General features: G+C 49.0%; 1 protein-coding gene across 6 annotated transcripts in view; it reads right to left on the reverse strand.

The window, feature by feature from the left end:
• PKNOX2 (PBX/knotted 1 homeobox 2) overlaps window positions 1-25874 on the reverse strand; it is a 266441-nt gene that overhangs the window by 169805 nt on the left and 70762 nt on the right. For all 6 annotated transcript variants that reach the window (XM_063093947.1, XM_063093944.1, XM_063093949.1 and 3 more), the window contains exon 2: window positions 24959-25026. The gene's annotated coding sequence lies outside the window, so the exon portion shown is untranslated. The remainder of the gene's footprint in view (window positions 1-24958; window positions 25027-25874) is intronic.

The following is a 25874-nucleotide window of genomic DNA, read 5'->3' on the forward strand; positions in this document are numbered from 1 at the left end:
CTTAAAGGAAGACAGGGCTGACCTACCACATGCAGTAGACACAAATCAGAGCTCACCAGCACAGCACCCAGGTGCTGAGGCAGCAGGAGTTGAGGCACTGCGCTCTCTGGGAGAAGAGATGCTCTACCCATTTCTTAAGGCAAAGTGTAGGCACTCGCTTGGTGGCAATGGTCCTCAAGCACACTGTGGTGGTGAGGGAAAACCAGTTCTATGAAACCATCCCAGTCGTAAACTCCAGCCAGAGCTTCTCCTCTGTTTCTCCTCTTTGGAAAAGACAGATATATAAATATCTGACTCCAGGAGGTGGCTACATCCATCCAGACGGGGGGCTTCTCTTTGCCCCTCACTAGCCTTTCCAGGACCAGCAATGAACCAGGACCCAGAACCCATGGTCCAAATCATTTTTGGGACTTGGCTGCATTCTACCTGAATAATGACCAGCATCTACAGTTCCAAGTCATTTCTGCAATCACTATCTCATTTAAGTCCCTGCTGCCTCATGTGCTAGAGATGGTAGTTATTATCCCCATGTTATAGATGAGGAGAGAGCGGGAAGTGAGCTGCTCACCAGACCCCATGCAGTGGAAAGCAGCCAAGTGAGATTTTAAGCAAGGCTTTCCACTGTGGGCCAGTGCCCTGCCCACTACACCACAAGTCCTTTCTGTTAGTTTTTCCTTTTTCTCACAGAAGCTAGCACATAGTAGTTGTTCTGTAAACACCTCTTGTACAGCAGGAAAACATAAGGTTGTCCTGAAAGCTACAAGATGGGCTCAGCTGTGTCTGTGTCTGTAGAGGGGTGGGGGTGGTAGAGAATGTAGTAAAAGCCTGCAGGAGTCACCAGCTACTGGGGGATGTCACCCCCAAGTACTGAGCCACCACTGTGAAGAGACAGTGGCAAAGGCAACTGAACTCATTGTTAGTGGAATTAACTTCTAAAACATCCTCAAAACTCCCAACCTATGTGAGCAGAAAACTCCCTTCTGATTAAAACAAAACACAAAAATTGGAGGTGGGGGTACGACGAGAGAGCTAGGATTGGGTTGGGACAGTCAGCAGAAAGCAGGCTGTGCGGTAAGGAGTGGCGAGTCAGCGGGTGGACCTCACACAAGGCCACAACAGGCCCCCAGCCAGGCTCCCCATGGCAGGGTCCATGGCCAAGTGCTGGTCAGGCCTTCCTAGGACACTGAGATGAGGAGATTCAAAGGATGCCCTTCAGCCAGAGGCAAAGGGTACAGGGTCAAGCAGAAAAAGTCCACAAGGATAGAAGTCCCCATCTGTGCAGATGCCTGGGGGAGCTGATACCTAGGAGGGCTGGGGACAACAGAGGTACTTAGGGTGCTCTGTGAAAAGAGACTGAATTCCTGGTGCACATGGAGTGATTTTAGAACTGGCGCCACAAGCTGGAATAAAACAGTTTACTTCATTGGTCACTTGTTACAGAATTTTTTAAATGTTGGAGCTGGCCGAAATTTTAGAAACCACCTTGTATATGTCCTGACTCAATATCTGGAACATAGCAGATGCCCCGAAATGTTTATTGAATGAATTAATATATCATTTCATTTTAGAGATAAGCAGAACTCTGAGACCCATAAATGATACTTGTAATAATGTGTTAAGACCCTAAGATATTGATAAACTTCTGAATCATCCAGGAGAAAACTGGATGACAGATAACACCCGTTATCTGCTTTCCAGTGTAGGGTTTGGTTTGAAAACAAGTACTATGCATGTGGTAGCTCCTTGTGAAGCAGAATTCAATCTGATTCTATTTGATCAGGCTGCATCAGATGCTACTATGTGCCTGACACTATGTAGAAATACTTCCCTCCCTCTCCCATTGTGGACCATGGTGAGTTAGGGTTTGCTGCTTGCACGGCTTCTGCTGCTATTTGCAGCTGGGGCTGAGACTGAGGCTGAGGCTGCAGCATGAACTCCCCTGGCCCCAAGGTGAGGGACATGTTCTCTGCATCCCCTGGAGTCCTGAGCAACTTCTGGTTTAGGTTAAAGAGGACTTGGGTGATCTCCTTCTGCCCATCTGTCTGTCTCTCCCCCACCACCAGCAGCCAGGGTGGCAGAAGGGGAAGGGGCGGGAGGCTGTCACAGAGCTTCTCTCCCCTGCCATTTCCTCTGCAGTTCCCTCACTGGCCCTGTTTTTCAGACCTCTAGTAATAAAAACAAGCCAATAAAATGAACATGAAAATATATTCATTAGGATTTATAATGCTCATTAAAACTGCCTGTGTACGAAAGCATGACTTAGCTTCATATAAGTGGGAAAAAAATGCAAATTATACTGCATGCAAAGAAGATATTTCCCTAATCGTCCAATCAAATGCCAGCCCAATTATCTGTGGCCAACCCAATGGGTTAAAATTATACTCTCTTTCCTTGGACACAGTGAGGCGCCTGAAAGTGTTTCATTTTAATAAAAATGAAATCTGGACCCTGCAGAAAACCAGCTTCACTAATGACGTGTTTACACAGAGAAAGACAATTTCTAGTTAATGGTGATTACTACCGAGAACAAATTAAACTTCCCGGAGTATATGGGTTAGAGATAATGGGAAAGGGGGGAAGAAAAGTTATGGTTTTAGTGAGTGCGTGGCGGCATGGGGGGACAGGGTGACAGAGAAAGAAAGAAGCTAAGGAAAGTCAGGAGGAAGTTGAGGTTGCAGGGACACTGGGGTGGCTGTGGTGGGAGAGAGCTCCAGTGGTTGGCTGCACTGGTTCTGCAGGACCCAGCAGTTGGGGGCTAGCAGCTAGCTGTGGGCTCTCAAAACCCCAGGGCCAGTCACCCTCAGCCGGGACAGGGCTGGATTCTTTCTGCAAGCTCAGGACCCCTGTAGTCTGCCACTCTTTCCTTCCTGGGAAGGCACATGACTAATTCCTACCATTACCAGTCATCAGGAGCAGATGGAGAGCGCTTCCTACTTCACTCCACTGGCTTAGTGATGAGGCCACAGGCAGGCCCGGGCCTCGGAGCTCTCACATCAAGCCAAGTGAGCAAGCAAGCTTCACATGGTGCCGGAGGAAGCAAACGGACAGGAAAGAATGATGGGATAACAGCTATGATGACAAAGGCAACATAACTTTACCTCTCCTTCACTGAGTCCTTACCATGTGGTAGGTAGCCTTCTAAAGTGTTACCCTTTTTTATCCTTATCAGTGTGGCACTGTTACCTTCAACTTCTTCCTCATTTTTACAGCAAGGGAACTGAGGCTGAGAGAAGTTACGTAAATGTCCAATGTCAGATGCCTAGTTAAAGGAAGAAGTTGGGTTTCAAACCCAAATGTGTCTGATTCCAAAGCTCATGTTCCTCACCATTGCTGGAATAGACATGGGGAGCTTTGCTATTGGTGTCCTGCAGGCTATGGGAACTAATCCTTCAGCCCACTCCAGGCCCATGCACTCAGTGTCCCTTGCACTGGTTTGGCCATTGGAGGCCGTGAAGATTCTCTTTCAACAGCAAAATTTCAGGAAGTACCAGATTCCTTCCGCTTTGTGTCTCCCCTCTCCCCCCACCTCCCACAACAAGGTGAGCTGGGAGCAGAGAGAAGGGAAGGGAGCCAGGATTCCTCTAGTGCTGAGTTTTAATGTATGTTCTTTTGTAAACAAGAACAATCATTTGTGAACAGACCCAGATGCAAACAGTCCCCAAATCAGGAATTCCAGCTCAGAGGCGCAGAATAATACAGCTTTGGGGAAGATTTAATAATAGTAAAATTAAAATTGTAACTGCAGCATAATGAAGAATGTGGTACAAACAGGCACTGTAAAGGAAAGGAAAAAAACCCTACACAGATTAGCCCCTATGGAATAGTGATTGGTTGAGAGCAACGGTAAACAATGCACAGAAATGCAACTTAATTATCTCACAATTCTTAACATTCTACCAAAGCCACGTGGAAAGCTTTTTGATTCTGGCAGCTGAGGTGGTGACGGAAGCAGCAGCAGCAGTATCTCTCTCCCCTGCTCCTACAGGAAGATCATTACCAAGAAATCTGCAACCACTACAGCAGCTGAGCCAGAGAGGAGCCACAGGATCTATCTGTCCAGAAACCAGGAAGTGGCCGATGACCTGGGAAGAAAACACCTCTCAGGGGGCTACTGAGTCAGGGGGCTGGTGAACTAAGAGGGAGCTCTGAGAATCGGGAGCTCAAGGTTGGGCACACTGGTCAGGTGAGGTTCAGCTGACCACAAAGCCCCAGAGCTGAGTGGAGAGGACTCCCTGGGGAGCCGGGGGCCTGTCAACCCCAGCACTGGCTTAGCAGGCACCAGGGTACTTGCTGGACGGATGGAGTCTGGGTGTCCTCCTTCCCCTACCCCAAACACACATACTCAGTGAGTACCAGCTGGTGGGGTATGTCTCTATTGTTCCTGGTTTTGCTCCTGAGGTGTCTGCCCAAGGTTTGGGGCAGTGAAGAAGAGACCTTAAGGAAAGGGGACACTTGAGCTTGAGTCAAGTGTCTCTTACATGATTGCTTCTGACAGACTCAGTGATGCCCATATCCAGAAACACAGCCCTGGAAGCCTCCAGAGCATGGCTTTCTCTCTTCTGAACTTCCCCAGACTGTGGTCCCCAGCCACTCAGTGATTTCCTTCCTCTCTGGAGCCCTCCCTCCCCTTGCCCCCTCCCACTTTACTCTTCGTGAGCAGGTATTATTAGGAACAGGGGAGATTTTCATGTTTGGTTGGGTGGTTAAGCTCAGTCCTGTCTGGAGACAGGGGATAGACATGATGACCTCTGAGGTCCCAGGCATACCCAGGAATGCCAGGAGCCGGAATTGTGGATCATGAAGTCCTTACATCCAAGTGCACTTAGATCTTTGCTTTGTATCTCTGCTTGTCTGATCCCTGAGGCAGGCTCCTGGCTTTGGTTAGTTGCGCCCTGAAGTGCAATTGAGATGGAGTCCAGTTGTTCCTCACCCCTTGGTGACAGGGCCCTAGGGTGCCAGTCCTGGAACCACCTACTCAGAGGTTCTTCTGGTGACTGAGGGTAGGGTCACACAAATCCAAAGGAAGTGTTTGATTTCTGGAAGAAACAACCAATACACAGGTGCCTAGATTGCTGAGGGGCAGGGCTGGGGTGAAGGAAGAGATGACTTTTCCTTTCACATGGAAGGGGCAGGCTGTCATAGTTCCCCAGCAGTTGCCGCTGCCCTGGAATGAAATCTTTTCTGGGTTTCTCAGGACTGGAGCTTTCATCCCTGACATTCAGAGAATCAGCCTGGAATCTATTCCCCTCCATATCCCTGGGCAGGCTAAATTCCCTGTCTTCACAGATTGGAAAACGCAGGTCCAAGGAGCATCAGAGGAACAGTTCTAGTCTTTCTGTATTTCCTTTACTCCTGATTCCAAATTTTAATGGAGGGAAGTGACTGAAACCTCCAAGGGGATATTGGGGAAAACCAAGGTGGGCCTATACCGAGTGCATTACTTCTAGCTGGGGATTGGGAGCTGGGTGAGGTAGAAACTATCTCAGTATTGGTAATATTTATTTGGAATGCTGAGCTTTAGAGACTCTGCTGGGTTAGCAGTGGGAAGAAGCTCACCAAACTCCTGCCTCATTTAGCAGGACAATTTCCAGAAGAGAAAAAAGCCTGCTCCCCCTCACACCCACACCTTGCCCACTCCCTAACCAACCACCCCGTTGCTCTCCAGTATATCACCTTGTATGTGACTTGCGTAGCACTTATCTCATTCTGAAAATATCTGGGTTACTTGTTTATTTATTGTTTATTTTTCAACCCCTTCCCCATTAAAATATAAATTCCCTAAGAGCTGGGGCTCTGTCGGTGTAATTCAGCCATGTAGGCCCAGTGCCTGGCACATGGTGAGCTCTCCATAACTGTTGGTCGAATGAAGAAATCAAATGCCCAGGATGCTCCCAGAAGAGCCAGGGCCAAGAGCCTCAGGACCTCTGTCACTCCTGTCCTCCTTTTGTCAGTGTTATCCTGGGGGGTGGGCCAGGCTCATCTCAGATGGCTGACCTCAAGATATGAGTGAGGCTGGAGCCTGGGGCCAGTGAGTCTGGAAATGTAATGGAAACAGCACAGAGCACTCACTAGGTGGTAGCAGTCATGGCTCTGGGCCCTGGGCATGAGTTAGCTCATCTAATCTTAACAATGCAGGTTTTTGATCCTGCAAAGTCCACTCACTGGCTCTGTAGCCTGGGATAGTCATGTTCCCTCCTGGGCGGCCTTATTTTTTATCTGTAAAATGAAGACAAGTAAACACTAATCTGGAACACCTGCTAGACTGCAAACTCTGAAAGGACAGGGACTATGTACTGCTCACTGTTACATCCTCAATATCTCACATGATGCCAGGCACATGGTAGGTCCTCATTAAGTGTTTATGAAATGAACAAAGCAATGTTCTGTCTAGCCCAGTTCTAGGACTCTAAGGCTTCTTACCCCAAACTGTCCATTGTTCCGCAGTACCCAAGCCAGTTTTCTATTTCCCTTGAGCTCAGGAGGCCTTATCTCTTGCTTCCAAGAACCCCAGGGGATTTGAGACTTAGAATTCACCTGGACATTGTCCGTAGTCTTATGGAAAGTGAGGTGAGGACAGGGCTGAGCTCTGGAGCAGGAGGAAGAGAGAGTAGCCAGAGCAGGCACCTGCGCACATGGCTCTTCCTTTCAGCCGTGACCCAACTTGGATTGAGGCAGCGTCAAAAAGTGATCACAGTCCCCTACACTGGTGCAGGGTACAGATATTCAAAACAAGCCTGTGAGTTAGGCAGGGCAGAACTGGTTGTCTCTTCATTTTACAGAGGTGGAAACTGAGGCTCAGAAAGGGTAAGAGCCCTGGTCCCACTGCGGCAGGAGCTGCTGAAGAGGGGACTCCAGCTGCTCCAGAGGGCAGAATCCTCTGCACCTCTCCAGCCTTGCCATTGGAGCCATCGGAATGGCCATCGGCGTGCAATCCAAGATTTGAGGAGACAGAGAACTATTGGTGACTTTTTACTCTTCGATATTTACACTTTTTATTCTTTGCATAAAGCTGTTTGGAAATTGATAAACTTTTGCTGGAGATGTTGATGTGTGCAACTCTTCACTTGGTGTCTGATAGCACAAGTTTGCGTCGCTGTTTGTTTGTTTCCTCAGTGTGCTGTCTCTGCAGTCCCTGGGAGCTGGTGGAAGCCTGGTGTCACATAAGCACCTCATCAGAACAAACACCCAGCCAGACACGGCTTCCTCTGATCCTCCCACCCAGGAAGGGCACTTACCTCGGCCCCCACACTTTCCCAGAGTGCAGAGAGAGAATTTATTCCTGACAACTGCCCCTTATCACCAGGTGGGCCCCTGGGGAGTTGAGTCCAATCTGGAGCATATCTGGGCAGCTTGCTCCACCTGTGATGGACAGGGAGACAGGGGAGCCCCTTTTACTCTGACCTCCAGGGTCCCTCCTGAGCATCCTGGCCTCCCTAATAGCATCTATTTATTCATAGAGACCCTACTGTGTGACAGGCTCTGTGCTGGGTGCCAAGGATACACAAAGGAGCAAGCCAAGATCCTTTCCTTGGGAAAACCCAAAGTAGAGCTGAGGTGACAGACATGCAAAGAAATAACGACAAATCAGAGGTGCTATAATTGAGAAATGTATGTATTCTGGGAACCAGGGAGGAAGAAAATACGAACTTTCCCTGGAGAAGTAGGTGGCATTTGCACAGGGCCTTGAAGGACGGAGACACTCAGAGCAGCTGGGGAACAGCAAGAGGAGGACGGGCCATGCCACTTGTTCTTGTTTTCAGACACGCACACACCAGCTCCAACATGGCAGCGCTCCCTCCTTCCTTTATCCTGGGAGGGAAACTGCAGGCTGGGGAGCCCTGGTGGCCTTTTACTTGTCTTTGTTCTTCAGTTTCCTCTTCTTTATAATAGAGGCAATAATAATGTCTACCTGATAGGACTGATGTAAGAACTCACTGAGATACTACGTGTAAGGGTGTCTAAGAGGCCTGGGAAATAGTGGCCTTGATGAACGTGAGAAAGGATTATTATGATATTTATTACTATTACCACCACTTTCGCTGGCAAGCTTCCAGAGACCCTACAAAAATGCCTCAGAGGCATAAAGACACTTCTGGTTGTACTTAAATCAAACTCTTCACTTCCAACCCAAACATATCAGGAAGGGCCTTCCTACTCCTTCCTGGCTATGAAATGAAGAATCCTATAGAAGAGGCAGCCCTGACCCACTTGGGCAGCACTTGAAGGCCTCAGTATAGGGTGTGCTGCCTGGGATAGAAGTCGGAGCCACTAAGTGACCTGCTCAGCTCAGAGCTCATTGCGTTTAGGTGTTTTTAAGAACTCTTTGGATACAACTGTCTATTGCCCCTCAGAGGAGCGAGCTGATGCCCACATACAACCCACAGACCCTGCTTTTAAACTCAGCTGTTATTGGTGACAGTGACCAGCATCTGCTGGCATTTGACCCTGGTAATCCCACAACCTGGGGAAGCTACATGGATCTGGCAGGGAGGACCATTCCTTGTCCTGGTGTTCAGGACCCTACCACACGCACTCACCCAGCTGCCCACACCAGAAACCTAGTTCTCGTCTTTGCCCCCTCTCTCTCCCACCAACCCTCATTTCAAGCTTGTCATTTCTCCATCTGGAACACATCACAAATGTATACAGTCATCTCTGTCTTCACTGCCACTGTCTTCAGGGAGTTCATCATTATCTCTTGCAACAACTTCCTGCAAGGTCTCTTTGCCTCTTTTTTTTCGTCTTTCTCCAATCCAGGAGTGATCTTTCCAAAACACGGATCTGGCCAAATCAATCCCCTGCTTAAAACTCTTCGGTGTCCCACTACTGGTCTCTCAGTAGCCTGGCCTGCAAGACCCTCCATCATCTCCAGCTCCACCTCTCACCACGGCCTTTGTTCTATGCGGCGCTCCTGTCAGATGGAAAGTTTTGCCTTTTACCTCACCAGCCAGCCTCTCTCTGGCTTCCAGGACTCTATTCATGAAGTTCCTTCTGCCTGAGTACTTCCACCCACTCCCTCACCACTTGGCTGACTCCCCATCCTTTAGGTATCAGCCCAGACCACCCTGCCTCTAGGAGCCCTCCCCAGTCCCAGGAGATTTTGTTAGGTGCCCTCCTTGCTGCTTGCAGAGTGGTCTGCCCTTGCCTGATTACAGCACCCAACATATTGCCCTGGAAGCCACTGCTTACTTTTCTGTCTCTATTTCTCACTGTTTTATATGCTCCAAGAGGGCATATCCCCAGCCTGAATAATGCCTGAACATAGTGGGCAATAAACACGTGTTGGATGAATGACAAAAAAAAGAAAAAAACAAACGAATGGATGAATGAATGAGTCAGGATATATAAACCGAAAAAGACTTGATTTATACAAAATAATACACAACAGGAGGCCATTATCATGGTGGAATTCGAGCACATAATGTGCGAGGGAGAGACGCAGGATAGAGGCATGAGGAGGTTCAGGGGTTAATCCAGCAGGCAGGAGCAGGAGAGGAAGGGGTGGGAACTGGCAGCAAGGCAGAGGGGGACATCTGAACCAACTGGCCCTTTCCATCCCCTCTCCTGCACCCCATCTGCGTAAACCTCAGCTACCTGGGAATAGTCTCATCAATAAAGGGACTTACACTATTTCATAAACTTTTGTTAAATTAAAATCCAGGCAACACACATACATACGCATATACCCCTCAGACATCTTCGTCGCTGAAAAGTTGCTCCCTATAAAATAAAAGAAGCTGTTTAAATGTCTTCTTCCAAGCTAGCCCCACAGAGCTGGAGCTGAGAATACATTAGCCTTTAATGAAGTGAGACTCTCATCTTCCAGGAGACACCTCATTTAGCGCAATTGTTTCGGAGCCATTACAGAAAGACAATTACAAGGAAGCGGGGAGAGTAATTGGAAATGCTGGCAGGAGTTGGGCGAAATGATAATAAATAAAAATATTCAACCTAATAAGCTTCCAGGAGGGGGTGGGATGAAGAAAATCAACATAATTAGAACTGAACCTTAGCAAGGAAAAACAGACAGCAGGGTGGCAAGTGCTCAACTAGTACAGGAAGAAAGAAGATGTCACATGCCGCTGAGGACGATTCGGGGGCTGCAGGCCACTGGCCCCCCTCCGGAAGCTGCAGGAGGGTGGAGGGGAGCCCACAGCCCAGAGCCTGTGGGGGGCTCAGTGTGAGCTATTCCTGGCCACAGAAACCTGGGTGTGTGAAAAAGGCAGGCCCAGCCTGGCACAGCCGGGGGTCCCCTGTATGCTAAAGGCAGGCAGAGGGAAGAGCCCAGGCCGCCGATCTCTAGTTGTGCAGCTGTGGGCAAGAGGCCTGGGTTTTCCGGGCTGCAGTTTTCTCATCTCGGAATGAGGGAGATGAACTGTAGATCTGTAAGTGTTCCATCCGTGTTCTGCGAAGGCCTGTCCGTCTCCTCCAATAGGTGTGTCTTCCTCTCATGTTCACTCCTTATCTGATAGGTCACCTCTTTGGTTCTGAAGTTTCAACACAGGAACCTAGAAGCTCAGCTTAGAGACTCAGTCTAAGCACCATTTATATACAAACCATTCCTGACCCCTGTCTACTTTCCCCAGGGAGGACTGACCCCTCCTGGCTTGCTCTGGGCCCTGGCCCAGCCCAGCGGCACAGCTCCTACAGCACAGTGCATCTGTTGAGAGGTCTGTCTCTTCCTAAATGACTGTGAGTACTAGAGCATTTGCAGAGGAAATGATATGAGGCCTGGGATTTGTTTCAAAATGACCCCATTGAAGAGAGGCATGCTGATAGTTGCTGAAGCTGGGTAACAAGTACATGGAGTTCATCATATGATATTTGTTCTGTTTTTTGAAATTAGTTTGAAAATTTACCTTACAAAAATTTCTTGTTTGTTTGTTTTTGAAAAAAGGGAATATAAGTAACAAGGTCAGGAACCTCAAATTTGTCACCCCAGTACCTAGCTCAGAACCTGGTATACAGCAGGCACATATTTGTTTATTTGCTGCAGAATGGTTCTCTAGTAAATACATCAAGGGTACTGTTTCAAAGTAAACAGTTGAGGATTATATCAAAGCCAAACTTTAGAAGATTCTCCTATAGTTTCAGTCAATTCAAATCAGTATCATTCCAGCTACGCTTACTTGGGAGTGCCTGCTAGGTGCCAGGCCAGGACATTCACAGGGAAATAGGCTCCTCAAGTTCTTTTCCAAATTTCCATAGGAAATTTGCCATTTGGTGAGATTGAGGTTGTAAATAAAGCTTTAGGCATTAGGTGAGGCCGTGCTAGGGGATGAGACATTTGTTCACAGACACCAGCAAATATGCAGTAGTCTTACCACCTGGACAGTGGACCAGTGGCATAAATCCATGGTCTTTAGATGTTTTTACAATTCTATTAGTAAAAATTGTTTAATACATTCTCAAAATATACACACACAAACACATAAAAGTACGTATGTGTGCACATGTATACACGAAGGAACTTCAAAAAGTTCATAGAAAAATAGAATTAAAAGATAATATGAATCCTTTCATGAACTTTTTGAAGACCTCTCATGTGTGTGTGTGTGTGTGTGTGTGTGTGTGTGTGTGTGTGTGTGTGTGTGTGTGTGTAGATATATATATGTCTTTGGCAAAAATACTGGGACAATACATTTTTATATATGTATATATTTACATACTCTACCAATATATGATGTGTTGTGTGGAACACATTCAAAAATAGAAATCTAGGGGCTGGCCAATTAGCTCAGTTAGTTAAAGCACAGCCTTCTAACACCAAGGTCATGGGTTAGGATCCCTGCACCAGGCAGCTGAGGGAAAAAAAGCAATAAAAATAGAAGTCTAAACAGAACGAGAAGAAAAAAATACCAGTAAAATTAGTAATATTTTCCTCTCTCATTCCAATAGCCCATCTTGCTTACTCTGTTTTGGAGCCTGCGTGTAGAGTATCAGTATCCTCGTATCTGACAAACCTGCCACGTGGAAGTAATTCCAGTCTGCTCAGTATATGAAGCAGAATTTAACACCTGTTTTTCTTTTGCTGGCCATAGCATCCAGTTACCATTAACTGATAAAAAATGTGCCTCCAGGTCCGTCAGAACCCTGAGGCGGATAATGCAAAGCAGAGGATGAGAGAAGAACCCAGACACCTCCCTTGGAAACAAACTAGGAGTAGTCCTGTTCATTCATCCATTCGGCAAGCATGTATTATAAAATCCGAACATGCCAGGCACTGTGCCAGGGGGAGCGAGGGCTACAGAAGGATCAGCCAGGGACCCTGTACTGACACTGCTCAGTGGAAAAGGACAGGCAAATACATACCTAGGATGCCGGTGACACTGGTCAGTGTCAGGAAGGTCAGCCCAGGTGCTCTGGGAGGGAGAAATTGCTTTCCGCCGAGGGATCTAAGAAGGCTTTGTGGAAGAGGCGGCATGGGAGCTCAGGAGGAAGGGCAGGATTTGGTCCCATGGAGAGCAAGGAAAAGCTTTGGGAAAAGGAAATGTCCTTGGCAAAGATACAGGGGCGATACATTAAGGGGTTCATTCTTCTCTATCTATACTGGGCTCCATCTGGAGACTCCATATCCTGAGGCTGGGTGGGAGAGAGTGAATGCTTACTAGAACTGCAAATAAAAGAGACAGGGAAGGGCTCTCAGACTGAACACCCTGGAAACTGGAGAGCGAGGCTGCTCCTCTGACAGCCTGCCTTCACATGCCAGTGGCGAAGGAGGCCGCCGAAGTTGTCCAACAAAACAAGCATTGACTGAGTGCCACATGCCAACAAGGCAAGAAGGCATTCTAATAACCGGGCATTCTCTTCTGCTGCGGAGGGACTGAGCGTGATCTGCCCTGCAGGCAAGACAGGAGAGATGATGCCACGGCCCACGCTGCCTCAAGAACTCCATACTTTTGCCACTACAGACGCCGACTTACGATGGTTTGGCTTACGATTTTTCAACCTCACAATGGTGCAACATAATGTACAGTATTCAATAAATGACACTAGATATTCAGCACTTTATTATAAAATGGGCTTTGTGTTAGATGATTTTGCTCAACTGTAGGCTAATGTAAGTGTTCTGAGCACAGTTAAGGTAGGCCAGGCTTAGCTCTGATGTTTGGTAGGTTAGGTGTATTAAATGCATTTTCAACATAATGATATTTTCAATGTACAATGAGTTTATCAGGACATAACCCCACCATAAGTCAAGGAGCATCTGTACGACCCTTTACTGGGGCTGGGCATCTCTAGTAAAGAAAAAAATGAAACACAGTGTGATGAAGAGTCATGGGGGATGCCCAGTGTGCCCTGGGCACCCAAGGAAGATAAACCCCGGGTGAGAAGTGGTCACAAGCGTACTCATCACTGAGAAACTGAGTTCTAGCCAGGTAAACGAGGTGGATGGAGGGCATTCTGGGCAGAGAGAACCTCATGTGTAGGAGTGGAGAGGCACGAAAGGGTACCGAAGCCCAAAATCCTGCTGGGAAAGGCAGATGGATCTGGGATCTGGCAATTCCAAAGAAAACAGGAACTGTTGGGGTCCTGGGAGGAGACAAGAGGCCTTGGGGGTCGCTCCCAGGCTGACCCTGCTGTGCCTAGCACTGGGTACTCACATAGTCAGTGCTTAATAAATGTGTTTTGATTGTGGATTGTCGTTTCTAGGAAGTAAGGGCTGGGATAAGCAATTCATTTTGATAAAGCCCCAAGCAGTGCCACATGCAGAGATGCACTTATTAAAGTCTTTTGATGAGAGAGGGAAGAGGGAGGAGAGGAGAGGGAGGAGGGAAAGCTGATGCAGGAGCTGCCCTTCCTCATCTCCACAGTCCCCCAGTACCCAGGATCAAAGCCCAGGGCCTAAGAGGGGAAGGTAGACAGGAGCGGTGGAAGAGAAAGGAAGACTCGTAACAATGTCCTGAATCCCTAACGAGGGTCAAACATGCTTAGCGTTCCTTTAATTTCCCCAGAAACCCTGTACATTGATTGAGATTATTATTACTCTTTAACAGATGGAGAAACTAAGACTAAGACATGGTCATATTTGATCAGAGGGAGAAAGTGGGAGAGCAGGGATTTGAGCTCGAATCCATTGTTCCTACACTGCATCCTCTTCCTCCAGATGCTGTGGTGCTGCCCAGACCACAGGGCAGACTGGGGACGGGGAAGGTGGAGATGGGCACCAGCAGGTAGTCCCCAGCCCCAGGTCCCAGGGACCCTCTTGCTATGTCTTGAATGCTTGTCTCCCCCACAACTCATGTTGACATTTAATTGCTGTTGTGACAGTATTGGAAGGTGGGACCTTTAAGAAGTAAATGGACCAATGCTGTTATTGGAGGAGTGGGTTCTCCTGCCTTACCCTCTCTTTGCCCTTCCGCCGTGTTATGGTGCAGCAAGAAGGCCCTCACCAGAGGCCAGCAACTTGATCTTGGACTTCCCAGCCTCCAGGACAGTAAGAAATACATTTCGTTCATTACGACTTACCCACCCTCAGGTATTCTCTTGCAGCAGCACAAAATGTACAAAGACACATCCTGTCTGTTCTGCCACCTGGACATCTCTAGGTGGAACCTCAGGGGTTGGTGAGGACCTTCCTCCTGGGATCTGGGTACCTCAGGACCCAGGCTAGAGATGGCAGCAGGCCTATAGGACTGGAGGTTTCCCTGTTAAGGCAGCTCAGAAGAATCTTTGGTAGGTGACTCCATAACAGCCTCCCATCCCCTTCCCACCCTGGTTCCTTGCTCCAGCCTTATTCTACATTGTGCATCTAGAAGGGCAGCATCCACCCTAAAAAATCTGTGGGACCTTCCCAGGCCCTGGGTCCACTCTGCTTCCTCTACCAAACTCTCTGTGCCTTAGGCAAATCGTGCCTCTTCTGAGCCTCAGTTTCCCCACTCAGTCTGAGAAATTCAGTTACCTCTAAGGTCCACTTAGCAACCAATGAACCTCTTCTTTACTCCCCAGACTTCTTTTCTTTTTCTCCCCTGCCCCACTCCCCAAAAGCCAGGGTTCCCTCTCCTCTAGTGAGTCAGCTGCAGGCTAAGCCTACCCACCATAGGTCCCCAGCACCCCAGGCTGAGCCACCCTAAAAGGAAGCAGGCAGGGTGTGCTGGTCAGGGGATTTGGGGAGGCAGCAAGTTTCCTGATTCAAAGCCAATTCCAGCTGCTTCGTTGGAGAGAGACGTCCGAGTGCAGTGGAAAGCACGTAGTCTTTGCAGTCGTGCAGACCTGAGTCCAAATCCTGTCTTCTCCGCTTCCCAGGTGTGGCACCAAGAGCATGCTGCCTGACCGTCCTGAGCCCCAGCTCCCTGGTTTGTCCTGTCTCCGAGGGTTGGTGGGAGGGTTACCACAGACAGTGCAAGTGACACTTGGCACAGTTCCTGTCACACGCAGAAACTATTCTTCTTTGATCCCTCCTAGATTAGTATAATAGTAGGACTCCTAAAGTACTTGACAGTCATGGGAATCACGTGATATAAAGGAAGAGAAGCTGCCACCCACCCACAGTCACCAAGGCTGAGCAATTTCACGATGAAAAAAAAAAAAAAACCTCACCTTCCAGCAGGGAAGGACCCCTGGGGAGAGACCCCAGTAGGTCAATGGAATGTGATACACTTTATTTTTTTTAATTGGGTTTAAAGTTATAAAGCAACAACAGTAAACTCCTCCTGCCTCTGCAGGTACTTGGCCCCAGGGGGGGATCAGGGGCATTAATTAAACTCACTCAACCTTCCCCATGAGACCAGTGGTCCTGAGCCCGCATACTGCCCCCTGCGTGGTCTCCTGCACCAGAAAGTGGCTCCTCACAAGTCGCAGCCTGGAGAGGCACCGCTTTGTGGACCAAACTCACAGGCACCCCACCCTCCCCCAGAAGCCCACCCCAACCTAGCCTAATTCGGTCCTAAGTATTCCTAAGGTGCCTTCCAATTTCCCTCTGTAATAAATGACACAGAATGCAAATGGAGGTGGATGTGGGACACAGATGTTTGCACTAATTTAATTGAGGGAACACCTTGGATTAAACACTTTGCAAAACACTCACAATAGGCTCAGTGCATTCGGTAATGAAAAGCCTCCCAGCCCCCTGGCACTTTGCTGAGGCTGCCTGGAGCTGGGAGTGGGAGGGTGTCCAGGGAAAGGCCCAGAGTAGGCAGGAGACAAGCTGCCTCCAACCCAGGGAGAAGGTGAGGGAGCCAGATCCCTGGGAGGGCTTCCAGCAGATTCTCCACTGGCTGGGGCTAATGCCTCCAAGAGACAGAATCTGGAAGGGCTGAAGACAGGGGTGGGCGGCATCTGCCTCCCCAGGTGGGCTAATGCTCACTTGCAGGGGTCAGAAATGGGCAGATGGCTCCCAGCCTCAGGACACAGCTCCAGCCAGGAGGCCTCACTGCCTGGCTGCCTGAGGGATGGTCACCCACCTGTAGGGGCTTGGGGTCCCGAGGCCCAGTGACCCTAGGGAAGATCAGCCTCATTGACCTTTGGGGCAGGCGGGTGGGTAGGAAATAGCTCAGAAATTTGGGGATGATTTGCAAGGCAGTGCTAATCTCTCTGAAGCTTCTTCTTCCTCACCTTTCCCTGTAGCTTAGTGTGCTTCAGAAGTTCAAATCCTGTGCAGCTACCAAGGCCCAACCCTCCCCTTCATCTTTCATCCCCCCATGCATTCATCTGCTTAGCACTAGGGTTGCCACGATGAGCGAAGCCTAGTACCTGCCCTGGCGGTGCTCACTGCGGCGAGAGAGACAGACATTAACCGTCCCAGGTACACTGTGCTAAATGCCCTCTTGGAGGTAAACTGGGTAACTTGGGGGCCTGGAGACACTGCAGCAACTTGGCATGAGGGGGTCAGAAGACCAGTGGAGAAAAGGGGAACAGTGTTCCTGGCAGAGGGAACAGCATATGCAAAGATAGTGAAGGCATGAAAGTCTACGCCATCCACATGGGCCCACTTGGGGGACAGGTGCATAAGTGAGGGATCACTTTCCCCAGACCCTGCCTTCCACCCCAGTGACAGTCCACCAGGAGTGGGAGAGGGCAGAGGTCTCCGGGATGAGGATCCAGCCCTCGAACATTCCCACAGTTGGTCAAATCTAGAATTGGTTCCTATAATAATTGCTCTGTACGTCTCGAAGTTCAAATCAGGGCCTACGTGATTTTATATTCCTGAAAACAGAATCCTTAATTTTCAAACACAATGATCGCTTCAAGTGTAATAACCATTATAATAATAACCTCTTATACTTGTGCAATGCCTTATTGCTTATCTTCCACATATCTCTTATAATCCTCCACCAACAACGCTTGCAGAAAGACAGAATTGGGAGTAGTAGTATTCATGCTTTCTAGATGAGAAAATTAAATCCCAAGGTCCAAGCTAAGTAAATAACAGAACCAGGGCTCAAACCCAAGCCTGTCTGACAGCAAAATGCACGCTTGTTCAATCTTTCACTTGTGAATTCATTGAGCATTTGTTGAGGACCTACTGTATAAGGAGCAACACTAGACTCAGAGCATGGCATGGTGGGGATATTCGATGATCGCAAGCCTAGATGAAGAGACAGATCATGGACAGACATACCTGGACCAAAGGGCAACACGCAGAGCTCTAAAATGTAGGGACCAAGAAAGACACAAAGCCATGCTCTTCAAACACTGCCAGATGCACACACACATACCTGCATCACACGTCAAGAGCTGAGCCCTTTTTCCTGGGCCGCCCCCTCCTGGTGTGGAATGCAGACTCCTCCACCCCCGACATCCCCACTCCCACTGGCAACAGTCCACAGTCTCAAACCAGCAGCCAGAGGCCACCCTGTCAGGCCTGTGCTTCGCTCCCCAGCACACACAGACACAGACACGCAGGCACACGTAGGCACACACAGGCATCCCGGCACACACATGAGCCCTGGAATCATGAGGAGTGAGGCTGGGACACACTTCCAGGACGGTGTAGGCTCCAGTCAGGATGGATGAGTGGGTGGGATGGGGAGACTGGAAAGCATAGGAGCATTTACTTCCCTACAGGTAGATCCCCTGGGGCCCCCAGGGGGCCTGGTTAGACGCAAACACTGCCTTCCCCTCTGAGGAAGACGGGCGAACCTCAATTCCTTCTGCAAAAATAATGCCCACCCCACAGGGTCCATGTGGGAACGTGGGAGATGACACAGTGACACACCCAGCGTGCAGAGGGGCCAACAAACCAAGTGTCTTCCCTGCCGTGAAATAAGGTAGTGACGGGCAGGTAACTCTGAAGGCCTTGATGGAAGTCAGCCCCCTGACCCCCACCACCGTCCGTCACTCTCCATCACTCCCCTCTGCTCCTAGGCTCATCCGTCCATCCTTTCATTCCACCAAGCTTGTAGGGTGTTTATTGTGGCCAGGCTTGATTCTAGGTACTGGCCTTAAAAGAAGAATGAGATTCAGTCCTTAGCGTGGATGGACAGACAAACAACTGCATTTGAGGTCCTGTGGTGATCTACAGGGAAAGGAATGTAGGAGTGTGTGTGTTAGAGGAGGAGGGGTGTGGGCAGATGGACAGGGAAGACCTGTAATGAGGTAGTCACAGAGGAGACATGTGAGCTAGGTATTACAGGAGGAGCAGGGTTTACCCAACCATGTATTCCAAAGCAACATGTGCAAAGGCACTGGGGCGTGAAGTATGCAGAGTATTTGGGGGAAAGTGAGTGATCTGGCACACTTGCATATCAAGGGTAGGAGTGTGCCTGTGTGTCTAAGTGTCTATATGTACAGGGATGAAGGATCAGCTGGGGGCAGGGGGAGTTGGAAAAGTAGACCAGAGTTGAACTGTGAAGCCCACGGTCAGCCAGGCCAAGGGAGCTGACCTTCGGCTGTAGACAGTAGAGAACCACTGGGGGTGGTCCTGCAAAGGGGTGACATGGTCACCACTCACACCAGCATTAATTAGGCTCCAGCTTTCACAGGCACAGTGCTAAGCTCCTCATATATAGGAGGCTCCCCTTGGCTAGCTCTGATGATAAATGAATCTAATAAGGTATTCTCCTTTTTGATTCATACAATTATACCTGGAGAAATGACCAGTTTGGGGGCAATTTTTCCTCCCTGAAGAGCTAGACTGGCTGGCTAACTGCAAAGGCAATGAGAGGGGTTCCCACACGACCACCATCCCCCCACGGCGAGGGCTGCTGGGGACAGAGCCTGGAAAGCCTTCAGAACCTCCTGTAAGCCTCATGGTTCTCTCTCTCAGGATTTGGGAAGAACTTGAGAATGGATAATGGTGAAGGTGACAAGAGCCATAGAGGAAGGAAAAAGAGGGAAATCCCTGTGGGCTGGGCAGACTTATGACTGTCTGCACTTGCATGGGCAGGGGAAAGGCTAGTTGGGTGGCTGGCAGCCGCCTTGCAGTTTCCCAACCCTGCTCCAAGACTCTCGCCCTGCTCACAATAGGAAAGCTTCTCCCTCCCTTTCAGCCTCTCCTCTCCCTCCCACCCCTCCCTTCTTCCCAGCTCCTCTCCAGAAAGGTTTATGGAGAAGATTCCAAATAGCCCCCTCTCCTGCAGGCATAGTCACACCAACTGAAAGGAGATTTAATTAGCAAAATCTCGTTAGGCGAACGAAATTATCCGTAAGACAATACTCCTCTGGACAGGGGGTATGATTAAACAAAGCCATTAATTGAGAGAGCCGCTCTGGCAGCTCCCCGGATACGTACATCTCTGGGCAGGCTCCACTTTGCCTCCTTGGGCCAGGGGAATAGACTCTTTGCACCTCCCACCCCCACCTTTTCCTCCTCCTCCCTTGCCTGGCCCACCCCCTCCCTACTCCATCTCTGGGGCCCCTGGTTGGGGCTGCAGACCTCGGTGTCTCATCAGCGGCCTCTCCGCCGCCAGATTCTTGCTAAAGTGCCTTGATTGCATAATGTCTATTTGCATAATGTAAATTGCAATCTCCTAGCTCAGGAGGCAGGAATCACAGAACAGCCATTATTTTTTACCACTCCACAAAAATTCTACATTTAGAAAGCAGATTTGCAGCTCAGAAAGCCGTATAAATCTGAATCCACCAGAAATGCCATTAAATCACACCAATTAAGCCGGACCAACGAAGAGCCCCTGTCACTGCTCTCTGTACACTCAAGGACTCCCAGCCCAGATGGAGGCCATGAGAAACTGGAGGCAGAGGCAGCGGGGTTGGGGGCAGAAGCTGGAGGAGGCAGGAAATGCTGTCTTATAAACCTTAGCACACACCCCCAAGTATGGGCGTCCGTCAAGACCTGGCTGAGCACAGAGAGAGATGCGGGTGGAACTAATCTGGTTTTTCTAGGCTCATTGCCTGATTTCTTGTGGGTGCACTGTCTGATGGTAGACTTTTAATTTACAGAACGAGAGAGAGTATGTGAAGAAGAAACCTGCACATTTCGCAAAGGTAGTGGGGAGATCCAATGTATTTCACACGGGGGTGGAACATCCACCCCTCCAGAAGCTCTTTAACGACCTTTTCTCTTTTCTCTCAAGTCCCCTCCAGAAAAGCAAAAGGAGAAAACCAGGACAAGTCTTGCTCAGACTGGGCTGGGCTGGCTGGACTCTGAGCTCCTTTTAAGAGCTGTTTCCTAGGGGTCACAGGGGAGAGGGGTGAGTCACAAGGTCTCTGGAAGGGGGACATTCCCTTGGACAACTGCCTAAGGTTCCTGCTTCTCTGCAGCAGTGGACCTGGTTACTTTTTTGCCTCTTTATTGCTCATTCAATATTCATTTGTCAAAGGGCAAGATGCTAATGTGTATTATTAAAATATCAATAGTTTATGAGTGATCTTTTACAGAGAGTACAGTTGAAGGCAAGATTCTTGACCATCTTTGTCAGAAGCAATAGAAAGAAATAATCCTTTTTTCCAATTCCACCTTTTATGTATTTACTGGGTGAATGAATGGCTGAACCACTATTGAGTAGCTATTGTGTGCCAGGAAGGGCTCTAGGTGCATTCACGCTCTGGATTTTATTGAGTCCCCAGCAGTCCTGGGATGTGTATACAAACCCATTTTCGTTCTAGAGATGAGAAATCTGGAGACCAAAGAGATGTGCTCAGGATCACAAAGGTGCTAAGTCAGGAGGCTGGGATTCAAACCTGAGCTTTGTTTTTCAAACCCAACATTTTCTCCCCTGAAGTTGGAGCCTTGAAAATCTAAATGATCTTCATGATTTTTTTTTTTTAACATGACCTGTAAGACGATCTTAACCCTTGACTTGGTGTTGTCAGCACCATGCTCTCCCAAGTGAGCCAACCGGCCATCCCTATATAGGGATCTGAACCCATTGCCTTGGTGTTATCAGCACCACACTCTCCCGAGTGAGCCATGGGCTGGCCCGATCTTTAAGTTTTTATCTGTTTCCTTCACCTGTCCAAATTAAACATTAGTTTCCTGACCTAAGTTTCGCAAAAGGAGAAGGAACCAAAAAATCATTCCATATTTCTAATACAGACCCATCTCCATAAAGTGGGTCCATTTTAGATATATCTAAGCAAGTCCCCAGAATCTTATCCACACATTTAGAATCTTAAAATTGAAGGCGATTTTGGGGATGATGTCATCAAACATCCCCATTTTACAAGAGGGTACACTGAGGCTCTTGGAGCCACACAATGAAGTAATTTAAGTCTCTAGAATGGAGAGTCCTACGCTGAATTTTAATTCTGTTACAAACTTGCTCTGTCACTTTCTGAGGTGTTTCTCTTGTTCTCTGAGCCTCCCCTCTTTTTCTGTCAATACAGAGATAATAACAGCATCCCATAAAGTAGTGGGAGGGTTCAATGAGAAAATGCACCCCAAGTGGGTAGTGTAGTGCCTGGCATGGAGTAAGTGACTTGTAAGCACTGGATACTAATGTGAATATTAAGCTGATGTGCAAGAACCCAAGACTCTCCCTCAAAACCCCAGCACCTCTTCATCAACACCAAGCCCCCTCTCCCTCTCTTTCTCCCCATCCCTGTTAGCACTAGCCATTCTCCGCCCTTTGGGAAGATGGACTGGTTCTATCGCCACTCCTTAGTTGTTTGGGTTTTGTTTCATCCTCATTAAGACACAACAAGGCATCCAGGGCACTCAGATTCTCTTCCAAAATTTAGCTGCATCTAGGTCAGGAAAAGGAAAGGAGCCTGGTTCCTTAAGAGCACAGCCTACCTAGTTTTGGTATGTGACAGCTGGGAAGGAAGAAGAGTAGAGGACGTGGGGTCAGGGAGGAAGGGCCGCCAGAATTCCCCAGTCCCCAGCACAGCCCCTTGTAACCTCTTAAATCCTGATCTTTGGCTGAAACCTATCCCAGTCTGGAAGGTCTTGGTGATGGAGGTGTGGGGAGCCCTGGGTGCAAATGAAGGGCTCCAGGCTCAGGGAGTCCTTGGTCACAGGTCTAAGACCCCTCCAGACCTGACAGGTGTGGGCTGCAAAACAGACTCACTCTTGCTGAGATGGATGATGAGGAAGAGGTTTGTACCAGCTGCAGGACCTCCTTGCACCCTGTGTCCCACACAGGTAGAAAGCTTAGCCTGGCTTCTGAGGGGCCCTTGCAACTGCAACATTCTGACTTAAGGGAAAGTTTGATTTATCTAAGGTAGGGATTTCTTTAAGTGGGTTTCTTTTATCTAAGGTGGGGTTTTCTTTCCAGGGGGGTCATATCACCTCCCAGGAAGGGTCCATTTCATTCTTTCTGGGAAATAAATGAGGCTGTGCCATGTTAGACCACTAGCAGACAGCAACGCATACGGGCTGTGGTAGACAGTATCTCCAAGAATGGCTGCTACACATATCTCCCATCCCTCATACTCTGCTTGCAGGATGATCTCCTTTGAGAAATGGTGGTGGTGGTGAGGTCTACGCTGCCTTCTGTTAAACCCACGAGGACCTAGGATACTGCCCCAATCATGAGAATGTGGCAGCGGTGATGCTGCTTGACTGAGAAGGGTAGGTCATAAAAGGCGATATGGCTTCCACCTGGCTTTTGCTCTCTCTCAGGCTGCTCACCCCTGGATTTGGGCCACCATATTGTGAGGAAGCCCAGGCCACATGGAGAGGTCACATGGGTCTGGCCGGCAGCCTAGAGAACATTTTAGGCAACACCGAGCACCAAAGCACAGAATTACAAATGAATGAGCCTTTGGATGATTCCAGCGCCCCACTTTCAAGTGGCCTCAGCTGAGATCCCAGACCTGGTGGCACAGAGACAAGCTGCTCCCACTACACCCTGTCTAAATTCCTGACTTATGGAATATGTAAGCAGAATAAATATTGTTAAGCCGCTATGTTTGGGGGCAACTTGTTAAACAGCCTAGTAACTGGGACACCACTGGAATTAAACTGGAATGTTTGCTGTTTCCCTCTCAAATTCAGCCCTCACTGGCCTTCTCTCTGAAACTTCAGACTTTTAGACTCTGCACTTGCCTCCCCTCCTTTTCCTCCTCCCCACTGAATGATCATTTAAATCTTTCCTTTCCAGGGCTCTGGGATCTGAAGAAGCCTGCTCTTCTCAGTTCCTTACTGTAGGTCCAGGAGTGTGTCCCTCTCAGTGACCTTTCCCTGGGTGTGGGTGACCCAGCACAAGGTGCCCAGCGGCCCTCAGGGCAAGAAGGGAATGTGCAGGCCTATTTCCCCACACTCGGCTCTCATTAAGGTTCACGCTCAGCTTGCTCCTCATACTTGACTTGACTTATGAGGTCCCTCTAACCTCCGGTGCGAGGAGACATCGATTCTCACAAAGGTCATTATCTCCCAGTCTGGCTCCCCCCACCCTCCATCAGCCCCCACCTCCCAGTCAGGCTTTCCTGGAACAGGACGGAGGGAGGCACCCTTCCCCACCACCTGGGCTGGGGATTTGACCAGTCCAGAGCCTGGGCTGCAGAGGAGGAGCCCTGGGAGCAGAGGCCCGTCAATCACCGAGGCGACCGGCACTGAATGCAGGCCATTAGGCGGGAGGGCCGGCGCCCCGCTCACTCACCAGGCAGCCATCGGCAGGATGTTAGCCGATCACAGGGCAGCCATTCTTATGATTTATTCAAATACTCATTACAGTCAATCTATTTTTACACAGAGGTGAAGATGTGCGCTGATAACGGTTAATCATTTATAATTCCATGGACTGGTTGGAAGCCAATGTACTATCAAAGTTGCTGCAGCGGCTTGGCCAGGGTAGCCCCAGAGGCAGGGAGGAGAAGCTACACTGGCCCAGGCCCACCGGTCACCTGGCTGATGCATACTAAATAGCAACTAATGTTGAGGGTGCAGAGTGCCAAGCAGCAGGTGGGAAACCCAGACTTTACCCGCCAGGAGGTCAGGGCCTCACTGAAGAGAGCACAGTAAAGTGCCGGCCAGAGGTGCGGGTAGCATGTGGATGCTGCAGAACTTCAGAAGACGGAGAATCACTTCTAGCTGAGCTACCAAAGGACGCCCCGTGGGATCTGACTTAGGCCGGGTCCTGCCAGTGTAAACTCTGCCAACGACTGAGCGAGTAAGCACAACAGGCAGTAGAGCTGTGACTGGGCGGATGGGAGTGAAGAGGTCAGTGCAACTTCCTTCCCCCCTCACGCCTCCCCAGAAATAAGCAGATATAAAAGCAAGTGCGGGCTATGAACTTGGCCTGGTTTGGGGACTGATGTTGCCACTTCCTCCTCTCACTGTCACCTCAGCTCAGCCCACAGGCTGGAGTGGCTGGGGTCTGCGTTGGCCTTGCAAACTCAAGAGTTTCTTCTCCCGCACTCACGACACATGTAACACATCAAGTCCACCTTAATGCACAATCAATACAGTGTAATTAAATAGGATGTCATATTACAGGGCTTCTTTGTCACATTCAGACAATCTAATTAGAGCTCCGCCGTATTTTCCATTCTGACTAGCTCACTGTTGAGGGTTTCTCTTGCACAATGCATGGCTGTCAAAGACCGGGTTCAGGGTTGGTCTTTAACCCATAACCTTATTGAGTCAGCATGGAAAACGCCAATCAAAGTTACTTACAGTTCACAGCCCCTTTTCTAGTGAGCGGCATGGAGGACAGAAAGCCTGAGTCCTGCTCCAGACTTTACCTGTCAATGAAAGAAAACATCTTTATAGACTGTGTAAGATTCTGCTGGGAGTGAGATCCAGAGTGTGGTTGGGGTGGGTCTGGCTCAGGAGCAAAGCCAGGACTGTCAGCCCTGCACCCACAGTGCTGAGTAGGAAAGTTTCCTAGCAAGGGGCTCCTGGTGCAAAACGATGGTTGTTTAGAGAGCTAAGCAGGACAGGGAGAAAGGATCATGCCCTTCTCTGCCTGCTTGGTGCCTCGGTTTCTTAGCGGTTTCACCCCCTTCCCTATAGAAATCCCAGAGAAAAAACAACTCATAGCTGTTGAGTGCCCTGACCTGACCAAGGCAATTATTATTAACTGGTGCCTCCTGCCTAATGGAAGACCCCATGTGGGGGGATGGGGCCGGGGGGGCCCTGTGAAAGCTTGTACTCTAGATGGAGAAGGCTGCAAAAAGTAAGTAAATAACAAAAATACTCTGTTGTTTCCAGTGGGAATATGAAAGTCTTGCTACAGGAGAGAACTTTCAAGTAAAGGTAAAGAGTCCACTGGGCAGGAAGGAAAATGTGCATGGAGAAGAATGATAGGAACAAGACCACAAAGATGAAAAACCTGACTGCTTTTAATTCTCTTCCCTGGACAAAACAACTTCAAAAAACCAAGCACATATTTATCCAGTGTCTGCTCCATGATCTATGCTTGCTAGATGCATATCCATGGGTCCTTTTATAAAAGCATTGCCTCCACAGTACCGGGAAGTGAGATTACCCACATGAAATAACATCAGATAAGGCAAGACTATAAAGTCGTGCTAAACTGTGTGGTAGAGACAATCATTCTCTCTCCACAGGGAAATGAAGTTGGTGAGAG

This window comes from Cynocephalus volans, chromosome 4 (genome assembly GCF_027409185.1).
Source record: "Cynocephalus volans isolate mCynVol1 chromosome 4, mCynVol1.pri, whole genome shotgun sequence".
In the NCBI taxonomy this organism is placed as follows: domain Eukaryota; kingdom Metazoa; phylum Chordata; class Mammalia; order Dermoptera; family Cynocephalidae; genus Cynocephalus; species Cynocephalus volans.